Source organism: Solanum pennellii, chromosome 10 (assembly GCF_001406875.1).
Source record: "Solanum pennellii chromosome 10, SPENNV200".
Classification (NCBI taxonomy): domain Eukaryota; kingdom Viridiplantae; phylum Streptophyta; class Magnoliopsida; order Solanales; family Solanaceae; genus Solanum; species Solanum pennellii.
Window position 1 is genome coordinate 9,589,761 of NC_028646.1, and position 16,529 is coordinate 9,606,289.

At 34.1% G+C, this 16,529-nt stretch overlaps 1 pseudogene; it reads right to left on the reverse strand.

Annotated features, from left to right (window-relative positions):
* Positions 1-206: 206 nt before the first annotated feature.
* On the reverse strand, positions 207-3,681 carry LOC107032756 (annotated as a pseudogene).
* Between the last annotated feature and the right edge of the window lie 12,848 nt (positions 3,682-16,529).

The following is a 16,529-nucleotide window of genomic DNA, read 5'->3' on the forward strand; positions in this document are numbered from 1 at the left end:
ACAACCTTGTGTAATCATTCTGAAATCATGATACAGATCCACAGAATATGGACTATACTCTTACGTCCACTTCTTACCCTCTTCTTCAAGTTTTTTCAACCTTTTCATAACCTGGAGATAACAATGAAATATATATCATGTACATGAAATATATAATCTATACATGTACACCTATATATTACTATCATATTAAACATTAATAGATGTTATCGTATTGTTATATAAAATAGCGGCAATACCTTAATTCTAATGTCTTCCAACATCTTTATTATTTGTCTTGCCCTTGCTTCCAAAATCCATTTGTTTAAAGACTTAGTAAAATTATTATCACAGGAGTAGTTTTTGCAGACAGTGTCAAAAAAAGCCCTGCACCAATGTTGTGGTGGATACCATAAAAGACCTTCGGCTACTTTTTTAGACACAGAACCCATGGACTTTAATTGGTCTTCAAATTCCTCCCCATATGTACTCCAAGCAGACCACCAAAACATCTTCTTCATCTGTACACCACTCCAAGACTTAGGCCAATTGGCTTCTATGTGTTTTGCACACCATCTATGTTGTGCTTTTGGAAGCAAATCACTAACAACACCAATCAAGCCCCGTAACAATAAGAAAAAAATAGAATAGAATAACTTAAAAAAATTCAAGTGTATACAATAACTATAAATAATAAAAACTGTCAAACACTTGCAAAATTACCTTTTGCATATCATACATTAGTGTCAGTCCTTCACCATCTGCCAACCCCAATGAGTTCCTCAGCAACTCAATGAACCATTTCCATGTTCTAATAGTTTCTCTATCCACTACAGCCCAAGCAACTGGATAGAAATGCTTCGTTGAATCTTGAACAAGTGCGATCAATAAAATTCCCTTGAACTTCCCTCTTAAAAAGGTGCAATCTAACCCTATAAATGGTCCCGAACCAGCTCTTCGACCACTTTTTAAAAGCCTGAATACAATTATACATTTTCAAAAATTTTATTTGTCCATGTTCCAACAAAGTCTCTTTGGATATATTTATAATTACATCAGTACAAGGATTAGTGCCCCTTAACTCTTGAGCATAACCCTCCAATTTATTGAAATCATCAACATAGCTACCATCTAGTTTCTCTAGTACAAGTCTTTTAACCCTCTTCATTTTTGAATAACCAATATTAAGCTTAAAGTTATCATCTACAATCTTTCTCATTTCAGTCACTTTGCACATAAGATCATTTTGGACCCTATTCTTGAAGTAGTGTGCTAGAGCTTGTTGAGTAGCTCTTCTCTTCTTGAATGCTTCTGGACATGTATGTTTTGTTTGCATAGTCTTAATTTCAAATCCTTGGCCTTTCTTATCTTCAGAAATAAGACACACAAAAGGACAACCAACAATACATTTATATCTAACTCTAACAGAGTCACTCTTGTCAACTCTAAGGGCAACCTTCATAGCAATTGAGTAGTAACTTACAACCCTTTTAGCTTCATCAAGGTTCTTAACACTCATACCTTTTTCCAACTCTTTAAAGTTGTCAAGTTGATCATTAATTTCTCTTTTCTTTTCCAACCTAAAGGATTCCAATTCTTCATTGGTGTAGTCACTTTGATAAGTCTCATTTACATCATTTTCTTCCTCACTTGATTCACCTTAAGTCGCAACATCTATTCCAGCATTCACTGTGACTAGATTAGGTTCATTTTCATCATGTTGTTCCTCACTTGATTCACCTTCAGTAGCAACATCTACTATGACTAGGTATGGTTCATCATTGTGGCTGATGTTAATAGCTGGAACAACATCATCCCCCTCATCTACAACAAACAATTTAAGTACACCAAACATAATAGACAATGTTTGTATTGTTCTTATGCCAGAATCCCCCTCAATCAAATAATACCTCCCAGAAGGTCTTTTGAGTAGAAGTTGTTGGACCTTACTAAAACCTAACTTTTCATGCAACTCTTCACATGTCTATATATAACAATAAATCCGGATCATACTCCTTCCAAACATGAGTTAATTTTTTTAATGTAAATAACATTAGGTGTCAGTACCCACTTGCCCCATAATAGAATAACAGGTCCACCTTGTCAACAATTCTTCAAGAAAAGGACATTATAGACAAAAAAAAATAAGAAGAGAGAAGGGCCATATTAGACAACAACAAAATATTTAAAAAAACAGAGGAATCTACCATGAGTAAAGGAATAGGGACCACATGCTTCAAAGTAAAACTTTGAATACGCAAAAATATATAATATAATACCTAAAATCTAAAAAAATTGACAATTTAATAAAATAGTTCATACCTAACAATAGTAAAGGCATATCTGCCTAACACAAATTGAAAAGTATTATGAAATGAAGGGAGAAACGACGAGTAAAGGCAGAAAAGACCAAACTTGAGACAACAATAAAAAAATCCTACTAAAAAAAAACATAGTAACACATAACACTAACATAAATAGACAACACTAAACAAATTGTTGTATCACCATAAGTAATTGTCAAAAAATCCAAGAATACACGAAAAATTAACATAAATAGAAATCGATTCTCAAAACAAGTAACATCGATTAAAACCTAAATCCTAACTGTAATTTCGAAGTACACAAAAGTTCTTACTTGAGTTCAAGTCGAGATTGTGAACGAAAATATCCTCTATAGATTGTGATCGTGAAGAAGACAGTGAAAGTTTCTACTTGAGAAAAAGAAGACAATGGAGTTGCACGATGGAAGTTGTTGCATGATCTGTAGATTGTGAAAATTGGAGGAATAAGGTTTTAGGGTATTTTAATTAGATGGTTTTTTTAAAAAATATTGGGTCAAGTGGGGCGGGTTTAGTTAAAATGTTTGGGTAATTGGTGGGTTTAAAATTATTTTAAATAATTAAATAACAACCAATGGTTGAGTGCCAAGTAATTAAAAATTATTATTTAATATTTTTAATTTTGGTCCGTTAATGAAGGGCTAAATTTTGACCAAAGGTGGATGTGAAGGGTATTTGGGGGCCAATAGGTGGATGAGGGGTAATTGTGTACCATTTCCAATACTTTGAGGGTATTTTAGGCCCTTTTCTGAAAAAAATTGGTTGGCAGGTTTATAAGAGATTGAGTAGTAATTAATTAATAAATTATATAATGGCTGGAGATATGTTATTGTTTAACTTTGGTTATGTTTGTTTGAATGTGAATAAATTTTTTTATTTGTATTAAAATGGGTTCTTGATAGGCACAATATAATTGCAATATAAAATTGTAAGTGGAGTATAATGGTTGCATGATACACAATTTACGAGGAAACTCTATCATAGGCATTAATAATTCTATGAATATAAGAAATTATTAAATTGGGTTGTTGGAAGTGATTGTATAGGAAAATATATGTAAATATTTGTACTTTTTTCAAAGTTCAGAATGTACAAGGATAGTGACCTCCACTAATTAAGCGTTTGACTAGATGGGTAAGTATAGAATAGTAAATTTATAGAAATCTCCTTACTATTGTTCTCATATTATAATTCAAGTTTTGCTACACTAAGATAGAAAATTAATTATTGGTCTATTATATTGTATGTCTGTTAGGTTGTGGAGCCTGATTAATATTTGATGTACTGTCATATATTAATGTTCACGCGGTTCTGGGCAGTGCCCCGACCCAAATTTTAGGATGTACTTTTTATTCTCCATTTATTCTCTGTAACCAAAAATACTCTGAATTATTAATATATATACCTACATCCGTGGAAGTTTACTCATGGGGTGTTACCGCAAAATATTGGTTTCTCTCTTTCTCTATCTAGATCTCTCATCTCTTTCTCTTGAAAGTTCTTGTGTTCTTCATTCATCAAGTGTGTGTGTGTGGATTCAATCCTAACAATGTGAATTATTAGAATTGGTATTGAAAGAAAAGGACTTAACCTTAGGTTTGGAATTTGGTAAATATGATAGTTGAAATGTTAGTTGACATCAAGAATTATGAATTTGATTATAAATAAGGGTGAAGTTTAAGTTAAAGTGTAAACACTTAATAATGTGGATGTTGTTAGTTCTGAAATCTTATTGTGAATATATATTTGAATAGATTGCATTGGTTCGGAAGTTCAACAAAAAGGGAAGGCTCAAGTCCCAGAGTGATTATTTAATTGATTAAGGCAAGTGGATTTCTAAAACCTTGTTAAGAGTATGAAATTCGTGTATTTTCTTGTGTGGTGTTGATAAAGACTTGGATATTTATAGCTTATTTGTTGGTGTTGTATTCCTTGTTGTAAATTGCGCTTTGTTATCGAAATGGTTATCTCCTCATTTTCATCTTAGCATGTCATTTGCATTGTATCTGAGAGATGGTTGTGGTAAGAGGATGTACCATTTCGAGGGTCATTTCGCGCGCTGCGATGGATATTGTATTTCGAGGGAAGTATCGCGCGCCGCGAAGGTTACTATTATCGAGGGTTGTGTTGTGCGCCACGACAGATGCATAGACAGATATGTCCCCCATGGCTCCTAGACTGGCAGATAGCGGGTGTGTATCGTTAGGGAAGACATGCATCACTATTCTTTACATCTCATGGCATTACACATTTATTATTCATGAACTTTAACACGTGTTTTGCTGATCTTGTGAGTGTTTCTCTGTGCAAAATTGTGACTGTTGAATATTGAGTTGTTATTGAGAATATGTAAATTGATATAGTGTGGTTATTGAGTTTTGTATTTTGTAAACTGCGAGTTGTTTGTAGTGTGGAGGTTAAAATAGGGTGTAAGGAGTACCCGTATTTTGTTCACTTAACTTGTGTTTAGAGGTTTCCTTGTTGGGTACCGCGTGGTTTGGTACTCACCCCTTGCTTCTAAATTTTTTTGTAGGTTACGAGCTCGGATCTTCGTGATACCTCTCATTCTTTTCATTTTTGAGGCATCTTGTGGAGGATTGTGAGGTAGTTGCTTGTCATCTCAGCGAACTTTCGTACTCGAGTTTATGGCTTTGTTTTTTACTTGAAAGAAAACTTCATTTTAGACTTCTATTTTATTTCCATTCTAATACTTACATTAGAGGCTTATGCATGTGACAACCTGGTTTTGGCGATTGAATTAAGATGACTTGTTTCCATAATAGAAATTGTTGTTGGATTGTTATTTACTTCCGCACTTTGTTAGATATTGAGTTTTAGGCTTACTTATCTTGGTGGTATAAGACGAGTGACATCACATCCAATTTTGGGTTGTGACACACTATTTCTTGTTTTTCAGCAAATAATCCGTCCTCGACTAACTCACTTGTCATTGACTACTTTTTTTCTTTATACTCTTTTCTTGGTCTTTCATATAGAATATTTCTTGTTTTCAACAAATCACATGTCCTCGACTAAATCACTTGTCGTTGACTACTTTTTTTTTCTTTCTACTCTCTTCTAGGTCTTTCCGGTTGTCCATTCTCATTCTTCCATGTCCCTGTAATCTTTACTCTATTGGAATTCTGACCCCAAATTTGCCTAAAGGACATGTATATTCTATATTTTCCTTTGCATATTAGAGCAATTACGTTTTGTAAAGCAAATAAAAGAATGACAGAATATATTATCGCGAAAAACCCCCAACTCATAAAGGGTAAAATCACGACCTACAACTCTGTAGGATTTAACTCCACTTCATAAACTCTGAGCCTAAACAACAGATTACAAACCTATGTAACCTAAGGAATTATAAACTCTAATTCCTAACTAATACTCACCTAGGTAAGATATAAAGAGACCGCTCATACAACCTCTTCAATACCCACCTAAATGATCTTTAAGACTACTAAATATAAGCATACTTCATTTCATTTAACAAGTCAACATCTATTACTAAAGGTACTAGAGGAAACATACATACAATCAAGAGCTTCACATGAAGACCATCCTCCAAGAAAACCCCCAAGTTACACTTTGTGCAATGTGCAAGTAGCATCTCATAATACTAATTCCACTTAATGCCTCTTAGGAATCACACTAGACTAGTCACATCACATTCATCATTTACATAACTTCATCAAAAGTAGACAAAATATCAACATGTTTCAATAACAATAGAAATAAACTCAACTTACTTCATTAACATCACGTACTAACCCATCATACATTTTCATATAAGAACACACCAAGACATCTTCTAAATGTCTACTTGTGCAAATGATATATAGCCTCCCATTCCACAACCTTCCATAAGTAGTACACCGTTAAGAAGACTTAGTTCATTTACATTCATTTGTGGGGGCTAGATTTAACTGATATTGACCATGAGAGTTGGGCATGGAATCTCGGTATTAACCTCTACAAGATGAGGGATCTCCACTTGCCTACTGTAAGGTCATTCTCATAGCCTTTATATGGATCTCCAATAGCTAAACATACGCGGGTGCATAGTTAGGGGATAAGGAGATTGCTTATAAGTAACTCATCTCAACTCACGAAGAGTACTCTTTTAATAGGTACATTTGATACAACATCTTTACTCACGAGGAGGATCCACCCCTTCTTCAAATCCTCTCGGTGCCAAGCATAACGCCCCGCGGAGTTCTAGACATTCATTAGCTATAGGATAAGGGATTACCAAGTACTACATCGACACTCACGAAATGTACTAATCTCTAGAGGTTACTTTTGAATACTACATCTCAAGACATGAAGAGTATCCAACCTACAATCTTTCTTTGGAAAACTCTTGGGAATAGGGAGGTTCCTACTAAACACTTCATTTCAACTCACGCAGAATGTCCTTCCCAAAATCACCCTTCTTCATTCACTATAGTTTGTAGGAATAGTAGGGTTGGTGTTAGAATCTACATCTCTACTCACGAATGATGTCTACCCTAGAATCCCCCACTTTCATTAATTAACATTATTTATTCATTCCAAGTGTGTGTGAGAGTATATGTGAGAACACTCTTCACATAACCACCATATACAGGACATTGACTTCTACACATAATCATGCTACAATTATCATATTTCACACACTATCATGCTTCACATTCATGTTATACCTCATTTTTAGAACTTTGACTTCTACACATAATCATGATACAATAATCATAATTCACACACTATAATGCTTCACATTCATGTTATACCTCAATTAGACAGCGCATCTTCAAGACACATTGACAACTTCACAATACAACTTGTTGACACCCAATTTCGGATCTTCGTAACAATACTTAATCATCGAGCTTCTTAATTATAAATTATTTGAAATAATTAGATTTTATAAAGTTTAAAATATTTGTAAGTTATTTTAAATTAATATCATCACTTTTATAATTTTAAGATAATATATATGATTAACATAATTATGTATATGATTAGTATATTTTATGATTACTCGAAAATCGTCTCGAAAGTTTACTTTGTTTATATATTTTACTAGCTAGTTTACTTATATAATAGTTTGCATTTCATTCTAATTTTTTTTTCGCTATTTTTATTTTATAATCAAGTCGATTATTTTATTTCGTTAAAATTTAGAAACTTATTGATTAATTTATTTATATCCAAATATCTCAACCAAATCGATTTTGGGCCCTTTCTTAATACCAAAAAAAACCCCAACACAATTCCCTTTATTTCCAGTAGCCCAATCAAATATTCCCCCAGCCCACTTTCAATTCAAAAAAGACCCAGCCCAACCCCATTCTACCAAACACAACACTTACTATACGCACAACAATCCCAAATGCATACAGCCCACCCGACACCTGCACTTGTTTGTCCTCAAAAAAATCGACCGAGACTACATGAAATCGGGAAGTCCAGCAGCGACTGAACCCAATCGCGCGTCGTTCTTTCTCCCGCTCGTAAAATCGGACGGATACAATTCTCATTCCGTTGAGAAATGTACGAATTCTAGCTGTTAGTAATCTCATCTCATAAGAAGGGAATTGAAAAAATTTTAAATTTTTGAATTGGTCCTGATTTCCGTAAATTTTCCCTGAAAATCTCCTCTATTTAAGCCCTCGTCTTGCCTTAAATTTTGGTTATTGTCTCATGTTCTTAGTGATATTTTAGTTCATGTTTACTTTTGGTGCTAGCTGATTAGTTTTAGCTATGTTGATCACATTCTAGCGTGTTTTTCTCGACTTGGACTATTTGATTGTAACTTGTCTTTGTCCTTTTTGTTTTTGGGTAGTGAACGACTTTCCTTGGCCTAGCAAATTTATTTATTAAAATTTATTATCAATAAATAGCATAGTAGTTTAGTCTTCTAAGCTGGTTTGAACTCTAATTTTTTGATTGTTAGTTGGCATTAAGTTCTCTTGCTTACTTTGTTATTCAATTACTTGTCTCGAAGATTTGTTGTTGTAAAGATGTTTTTTTTTGTGCGTGTGTTATTATTGTATCTAAAATATTTTCAAGATTAGTAAGATATTTTAATCATTGTTTAAATTGGTAGCTATGTCCTCTTCTTCTTCTTGCATTCAAGGGAGGTGTTAATGTTATGGGATAGATTTTGACTAGATTTATAGTTGGTCCAAGTCCTATGGGATGATTAAGCTTACTGAATTTTTAGTCCAAAAAGCTCTAGAAATTATCTATGTTTATATTCTATTCCCGAGTTACCGTCTGGTAGGATTCTTGAGTACTCTATTTAAATACGAGAATTTGTAGTTGTTGTGATTTGAGTTCATGTTAATGTCAGTCCAATCTCTTTAACAGTGAATCCATTTCTATTTCAGTTAGTTCTTTCCCTTACTTTATATGTGTGGAATATGAGGTCTAACTAATATATGAGAAGTCTCTTTCTTTATTTTGTCTAATTAATAGATAATTATAGTTAAATATTTGGTATAATATCAGCAGCTTGTCCTAAGGACCCGTTTGGTAGGCGGTATTAGGTAGAATAATCCATGGAGCTCACCTCATCTTTCTCGTGTTAGCTGCCCCAACAAAGGTAAACATCTCTTCTTAGGTTTGTTTTTTTTGGATTCGTAGTTGTTCTATCCGTTTAGGTGTTCTTATTGATATTTTAGTTATTCTAAAATTTATGTTATTGTCTCATGTTCTTAGTGATATTTTAGTTCATGTTTAGTTTTGGTGCTAGCTGATTAGTTTTAGCTATGTTGATCACATTCTAGCGTGTCTTTCTCGACTTTGACTTTTTGATTGTAACTTGTCTTTGGCCTTTTTGTTTTTGTGTAGAGACCGACTTTCCTTGTCCTAGCAAATATACTTATTAAAATTGATTTTCAATAAATAGCATAGTTTTTTATTCTTCTACGCTGGTTTGAACTCTAATTTTTTTGACTGTTAGTTGACATTAAGTTCTCTTGCTTACTTTGTTATTCAATTACTAGTATGAAGATTTGTTGCTGCGAAGAAGTTTTTTTTTGGTGTTATTAGTGTATCTAAAATGTTTTCAAGATTAGTAAGATATTTTCATCATTTTTTAAATTGGTAGCTATGTCCTCTTCTTGTTCTTTAATTCAAGGGATGTGTTAATGTGTTGGGATAGATTTTGACAAGTTTTATAGTTGGTGCAAGTCCTATGGAATGATTAAGCTTACTGAAGTGTTAGTCCAAAAAGCTCAAGAAATTAGCTATGTTTATATTCTATTCCTGAGTCACCGTCTGGTAGGATTCTTCAGTAATTGTATTTAAATACGAGAATTTGTAGTTGTTGTGATTTGAGTTCATGTTAATGTCAGTCAAATCTCTTTAACAGTGAATCCATTTCTATTTGAATAAGTTCTTTCTCTTACTTTATATGTGTGGAATATGAGGTCTAACTAATATATGGGAAGTCTTTTTCTTTATTTTGTATAATTGATTGATAATTATAGTTAAATATTTGGTGTAATTTTAGCATCTTGTAGCATGTCACTTAGAGTTTTGAGTTACTTCTTTTGCTTATTAAGATCTCTAGTGTTTAAGTTAACTATCATCCTAGTGTTGTTGTTAATCTTTATTTTTTTCTTGTGCATGAGTGCTCTCTTTTTTCGAGCCTGTCTTAAATGTGCAGTTTTCTGTAAATTCTTTTTCAAAGTCTAAGGTCATTCATGTTGTGCGCGTTAGCGACTTAAGTATGAGTTTATTGCTGAAAAATGTCCCTTTGTTCAAGTTCTCTCATAGTGCTAAATTTGTTAGTGTTGAATTGTATTATTCTATTCTATTTTATTTTTAAAAAAAAGGAGTAGTATGTGAGACTTGCCTATCACGTTTATTTTATAAAAAAGGAGTAGTATGTGAGACTTGGCTATCATGTTTATTTTTAAGCTTGTTACATTTCCTCCCCATCTTATGAATATGCTAGTAATGTCCGTAGGTTTCTTGTTGGCTCACCTTTTACTTAATTCTCATAAAAAATATTGTTCATTATAATATTTATGTAGTCAAGTGAAGTTTAATTTTGATCACTTTAGTGCATATAGCTAATAACCATGTTAATTAATTTTTTTGGAACGATCAGCATGTTCTTTAGTCATTTGTTGAGTGGCCTTATATGATTTCCTTTAATTATGTTAAAGTATATATGTCTCATTTCTTCCCTTTGCGTAATTTAGTATGTTCTTTTTTACTGTCCCTTTTGGTTAGGTCGTATACTAATGTTCATTTACCTTTTTATGCATGTAAAAACCGTCTGAGTTCGCCATGAACTCTTGCCTCCCCTCTTGCATTTTGAGAGAGCCGTAAATTCTCAAATTCTCCATTGAATCTCCCAACCTTAAAATCGACGAACAGGTCCCCCAAAATTAGAGGATATGAATTCAATTAAAGAGTTCAAGTCCTGTGGCCAAAAGCATGTTTTTCTTTTGTTTAGTGTTGTATTTTGTTAAAATTGGGCTTAAGCCCCTGTCATCTTTGTATTATTTTGCTAGAACTTAGGACTGGTACAAAATTGAAATGGGTCAAAAACCCAAAGCGAAATGGGTCCAAATACCGGTCTAGGCAGACAGAAATCGGATTTGGACCCAACGCTCTCCCTCCCTCCCTCTCTCTCTCTCTCTCTCTCTCTCTCTCTCTCTACTTTATCTTTTACTTGCTGATTGATACTTATTATTAGTTTTAAGATTAGAAAAAATTAAATCCCCCATAAGACGTCACTTTGTTTTAGCGACTCCACTACATCAAATAAGTAAATATGCTTAAAATAAATTTTATAAATTAAAATTTACTTAGATAGAAAAATTAATACTTCCTTTGTTCAAATAACTTCAAATAATTTTTATCTCAAAAATTAAGTTAGAATACTTTTAGTCAAATAAGTTAGTTGCCGGATAATCGCGATTTAGCAAATATTTTAGGTGTCGTAAAAACCTTTCTAAAATATAAATAAAAATCTCCGAACCCCCTTTTATGTTTTCAAAATGACTTTCTGTTTAAATCTTTAGAAAACAAAAGTTTTCTTGATTTTCCTTTAAAAATTAAGTAGCGACTCTAAAAAAATCGAAAACCTATAAAAAAAATTATTTTTTGAAAATGAATTAAAACACAACTCATGCTTATACATTATAACATCCCAATGTCTTCAATGACATAATGACAATACACACACATAAGATCAATTCAATAAAAACTAAGAAAGATAGATCAACTTATCCTTCATGCTAGCCTTTGCCACCATTTCTCAATTCGCCATAAAATCATCATAATAAAGCATAAAGGTAGTAGGTAATTCAGAATACGACATAAGAAACACTTATCTAGCACTATCTAATCATATACATTAAACACAATTCATAAGTTAAAAATGGATAATTTTCATATTCATGGGTTCATTGTGTTTTTTATCGTAAAATCATTAACTAACATTGAAAAATATCGTATTTCATTCACTAAAACATTTTTATGCAAGAACCCATACTTAGAATTCAAAATATAAGAATTTAGGAATTTGATACCCTTTTTGAAATGTCATTGGAATGGCTTCTTGCATGGGAGAAGAAAGAAGGATGAACTACCATACCTTCTATGAAGAAACCCATGAGATTTGGTGAAGAAATCACCCATAACCTTCAATCCAATCTCTACCTTGAGTTAAAACTTCAATGGGGTTTTTGAGAGAGTTTTTCTTGGGTGAGAGGTTTTGATTTTTAAAATTGAAGACCAACTTAGGTTCTAGGAGTATAAACTAACTTAAAATACATAAAAAACCCTAAAACAACTGTCAATACCTTTTAAAACACTTGGGATGAATTCACCAAAACACCCCAAGCATGGCCGAATTGAAAATAACTTTTGCTGACTTCCAAATGACGGACCCATCTAATGGGCGTCGTTTGAATGAAGATTGAAACAAACACAATAACAACCAACTAATACTTATATTAATTACTGATCAATTTACAACGATTAAGATTACAGAGAGATAGAGAACTGCAAGGAAATAAGAAGAAACAGAGAAGAGATTAGAAGATAATTACAGAAGAAAATAGAGACGAGAAATAGGGATACGACGCAACAACGATACTCTAAACTAACTACACCTAGAGATAATAGATTTACATCCGATACTTGCTATTCCACTTGTCGCATATGTAGCGCGCACTTTACCCCCACGTTCTGTTAGACAAAGTCAAAAAATCTTTTAGATTGTATTTTCACATGATTACTCTTTCGAGGCTGAATAAAATTATCTTCCGATTTATCCTCGTTGTCCTTCGCGTCATCACTCTGGTTTTCCTCCATGTGACCACTCTGTTTCATAATACTGGGCGTCATTTGGTTCAGAGAGTCATTTCATGGGGACTTATCTCCCATAAATAAGTGTTGATCTATGCCCCCAAATGATGGGGCATCATTCAATCTTGCCCGTCGACTAGGGTCGCCATTTGGGCAGTGCTTGACAGCTTTTTGCCAAGTCTTGGGTCCTCCTCAAGGACCCTTACGGTGTCCCATGGGAAGTCGTACCCGGACGTCATATAAAAAACATTATCGTCTAGGTATTAGGATCCTCTCCTATAAAATAGAACCCCAAAAAATACATAAAACAATAAAAGACACACAAAAACACACACAAGCACATAGACGTCTAGTCGTCGAACATCTTGGTCGTCCCTTGATGTTTGACTTCCAAACTTATCACACTGACCTCATTACCTCTAATGCTAAAGTTATTATTTTAATACATTATTAACTCATGAAACACATGCGAAGCTCTAGTTTGACCTATTTCACTTTGAGGGTCATTACAAATTTATTATGCGATTTTATGATTATTAATTTATTTGATAATATTGAATAAACAATTAGTCTATTTTAATAGTTTTAGAACTTATGAGATTTTCATTTTTATAAGAAAATATACAACACCAAAATTTCATATACTATATCCATACTGATGGTGTAATATACCACAAATACAATAAATTACAGTTGAAATAAAATGAACAAAAATGTATAAACATATCTTTAGGTTGAGGCACAAATATCTCGCTCTCTTTAAGGAGATACAATCCCAATTCAATCCCACTGTGGCATAATCTACAACGGTCACGCAGTATAACTCTTGATTTTTCCGCTCCAGGATACAATAACCCAACAACAATGTGTAAACAACTCTAGATTAGTTGAATAGTCCAAAGCTCCACAAAAGAACATCTTCCTTCAACATATAATAATCTTTTTTGTATAGTGAATATAGTTCAAGACTTGGAACATTTTCTATGTCTCAACTCTCTCTTTCACTACACAAACCTAAATATAATACGACTCATCTTTTTCACTCTATATTTTCTTCTACTTCTCTTGTTTCTTCTTGTATCACAACACAAATGAAGACTACACTGTTTATAGGTAATGATTACTTCCTTGCAATGAATAGGAGATAGTGGATAGTAAATTTGTCAAATGAATAACTCAAATGTTACATAATTTACAACACATAAATATAGAATAATGGATGAAATGAAGAGTTGGTGGTTACATAAGTTACTAAAAACTAATGATGACTTTCATACACAATTGATGAGAGTAAAGAGGCACAAATGTAATATATATCAATAGACATAACATGATATATAGTGTGACATATAGTTTATATTTTTATTAATATTAAAATTTAACACTAACAATCCCGCTCTCATTTTAATATTAGGATAAGAGAGTTTTTCATTAGTTAGTTGAAGGTAGACTATTATGCATAATGAAGGTGTGCTCTGCTTTGAACCTTCACTTAGTAAAACAATAACCTTTACTGAAGAGTCAGTAGTGGTTTCATATTTGAACTATGACTTCTTAACGAAAATAAAAAACAAATGCTTACACAAGATATACAATGTGTTGACATAAGGTTTAATAGCCAACACGTTACGACCTTGTGCTATCCTGGTTTCATGAATGTTTCTGAGAATAATCCTATTGTCAAATGCTATGCGGAATTCGAGATAATACGAGAAAATATAAACGCGAAAAATCAATACAACATATTTACGTGGTTCACCAATAAATTGGCTACGTCCACGGGGAAGAGGGGGAGCAGTTTTATTATGGAGAGGCAAGAACAGAATACAAAATAGGGTTTGACATAGCGTCTATATATAGTGCTAAGCTACGCCCTAACATGCTTGGGCCACAAATACATTGACAGATAATTAAGGGCCCAATACAACAACATTGTATACTGTCGTATAGCCCAACTTCACCATATAGCTGTCAAACCTTTTGTACCACTGCCTTGGAGACTGCTTAAGTCCATATAAGGACTTCTTCAACTTGCAGACGTGATTTTCCTTCCCTGGAACTTGGAAACCATCCGGCTGAGTCATGTATATCTCTTTCTCCAACTCTCCATGTAGAAACGTTGTCTTCACATCAAGTTGTTCAAGCTCCAGATTCTGATGTGTAACTATAGCTAGTAACACTCGGATGGAAGTATGTCTGACCACTGGTGAGAAGATCTCATTGTAGTCCACTCCCTCTCTTTGGTTGAAACCTCTGGCAACAACCCTGGCTTTATACTTGACTCCTTCTGCTGGTGATATCCCTTCCTTCTTCTTGAAAACCCATTTGCAAGTAATAATCTTTCTCCCCGAAGGCTGTATGACCAGATCCCATGTCTGATTCTTGTGTAGGGACTCCATCTCATCTCCCATAGCAGCAAACCATTTTTCAGAATCAGGACTTAAAATGGCTTCTTTGTAAGTAGACGGCTCAGATGTATCTACATCTTCAGCAACCTGCAGTGCATAACCCACCATGTCCTCAAAACCATACCTCTTAGGTGGCCGAACTCCAACCCTCCTTGGTCGATCTTGAGCTATACTCCGATGGATATCTGATGGCATAGATTCTGGAATATCAGTTTCTGTCTGTGGCTCTTGATCCTCCTCTTCAGGTTCTTTCAAATCGCTCTCGTTCTGAATGACTTGAAACTCCACCTGTTTATCAAGACTCCCAGTTTCTGACGTAGCTGTAGGCTTCACAATGGTTCTAAGCAGAGAACTTTCATCAAAGACAACGTTCCTGCTCATAATAACCCTCTTTTCTGCTGGAGACCAGATTCTGAAGCCTCTCACTCCATTTCGTAGCCCACAAATACTCCGTTTTTAGCTCTTGGTTCTATCTTACCTTCACTGACGTGATAGTAAGCCGTACAACCAAAAGAATTCAGATTTGAATAATCAACAGCTTTTCCTGACCACATCTCCATAGGTGTCTTGCACTGTATGCCTGCATGTGGTCCGCGGTTAATCAAGTAGCAAGCTGTACTAACCGCTTCTGCCCAGAATCTTCTATCTAGCCCAGCATTAGAGAGCATGCACCTTGCTCTCTCCAGAAGTGTTTGATTCATCCGCTCAGCTACACCGTTCTACTGTGGTGTATTTCTGACTGTACGGTGTCGAGCAATCCCTTCATCCTTACAGAATTGATCAAATTCAGACCAGCAGAATTCCAGCCCATTATCAGTTCGCAACCTCTTGATCTTCTTCCCTGTTTGATTTTCCATCAAAATTTTCCACTCCTTGAACTTCTGGAAAGCTTCACTTTTCTGCTTCATCATGTACACCCAAGTCATCCTTGAGTAGTCATCATTAATGGACACAAAAAATCTGCAGCCTCCCAAAGACTCAACACGGCATGTACCCCAGCAATCAAAATGGATATAACAAGTGTGCCTTTTGTTCTGTGAATGGCCTTTGGAAACTTGTTGCGATGTAGTTTTCCAAACACACAATGTTCACAAATGTCACGACCAAAAACGAGCCGCGAGTGGCACCCACATTTGTTCTCCTATGTGAGCGAACCAACCAATCTAATCCCAATTTCTTACCAATATTTCAACCATAATAAACACAATATAATGCGGAAGACATAAAACTCATTAATATAACCAATAAATAACTTCTAAACTTTAAAACTTATTATTACCAAAATCTGGAAGTCATCCCCACAAGAACATCTATCCTCAAATTACTAAATCTAAGAGTATCTAAGAAGCAAAAATAAATGAACGGCTAGTCCATGCCAGAACTTCAAGGCATCAAGACGTAAACGAGAGAGAATCCAGTCTGAGCTAGGAACAATAGCTCACCCTGAAATCTGACGTGATGAAGACTGGCTAGAGTT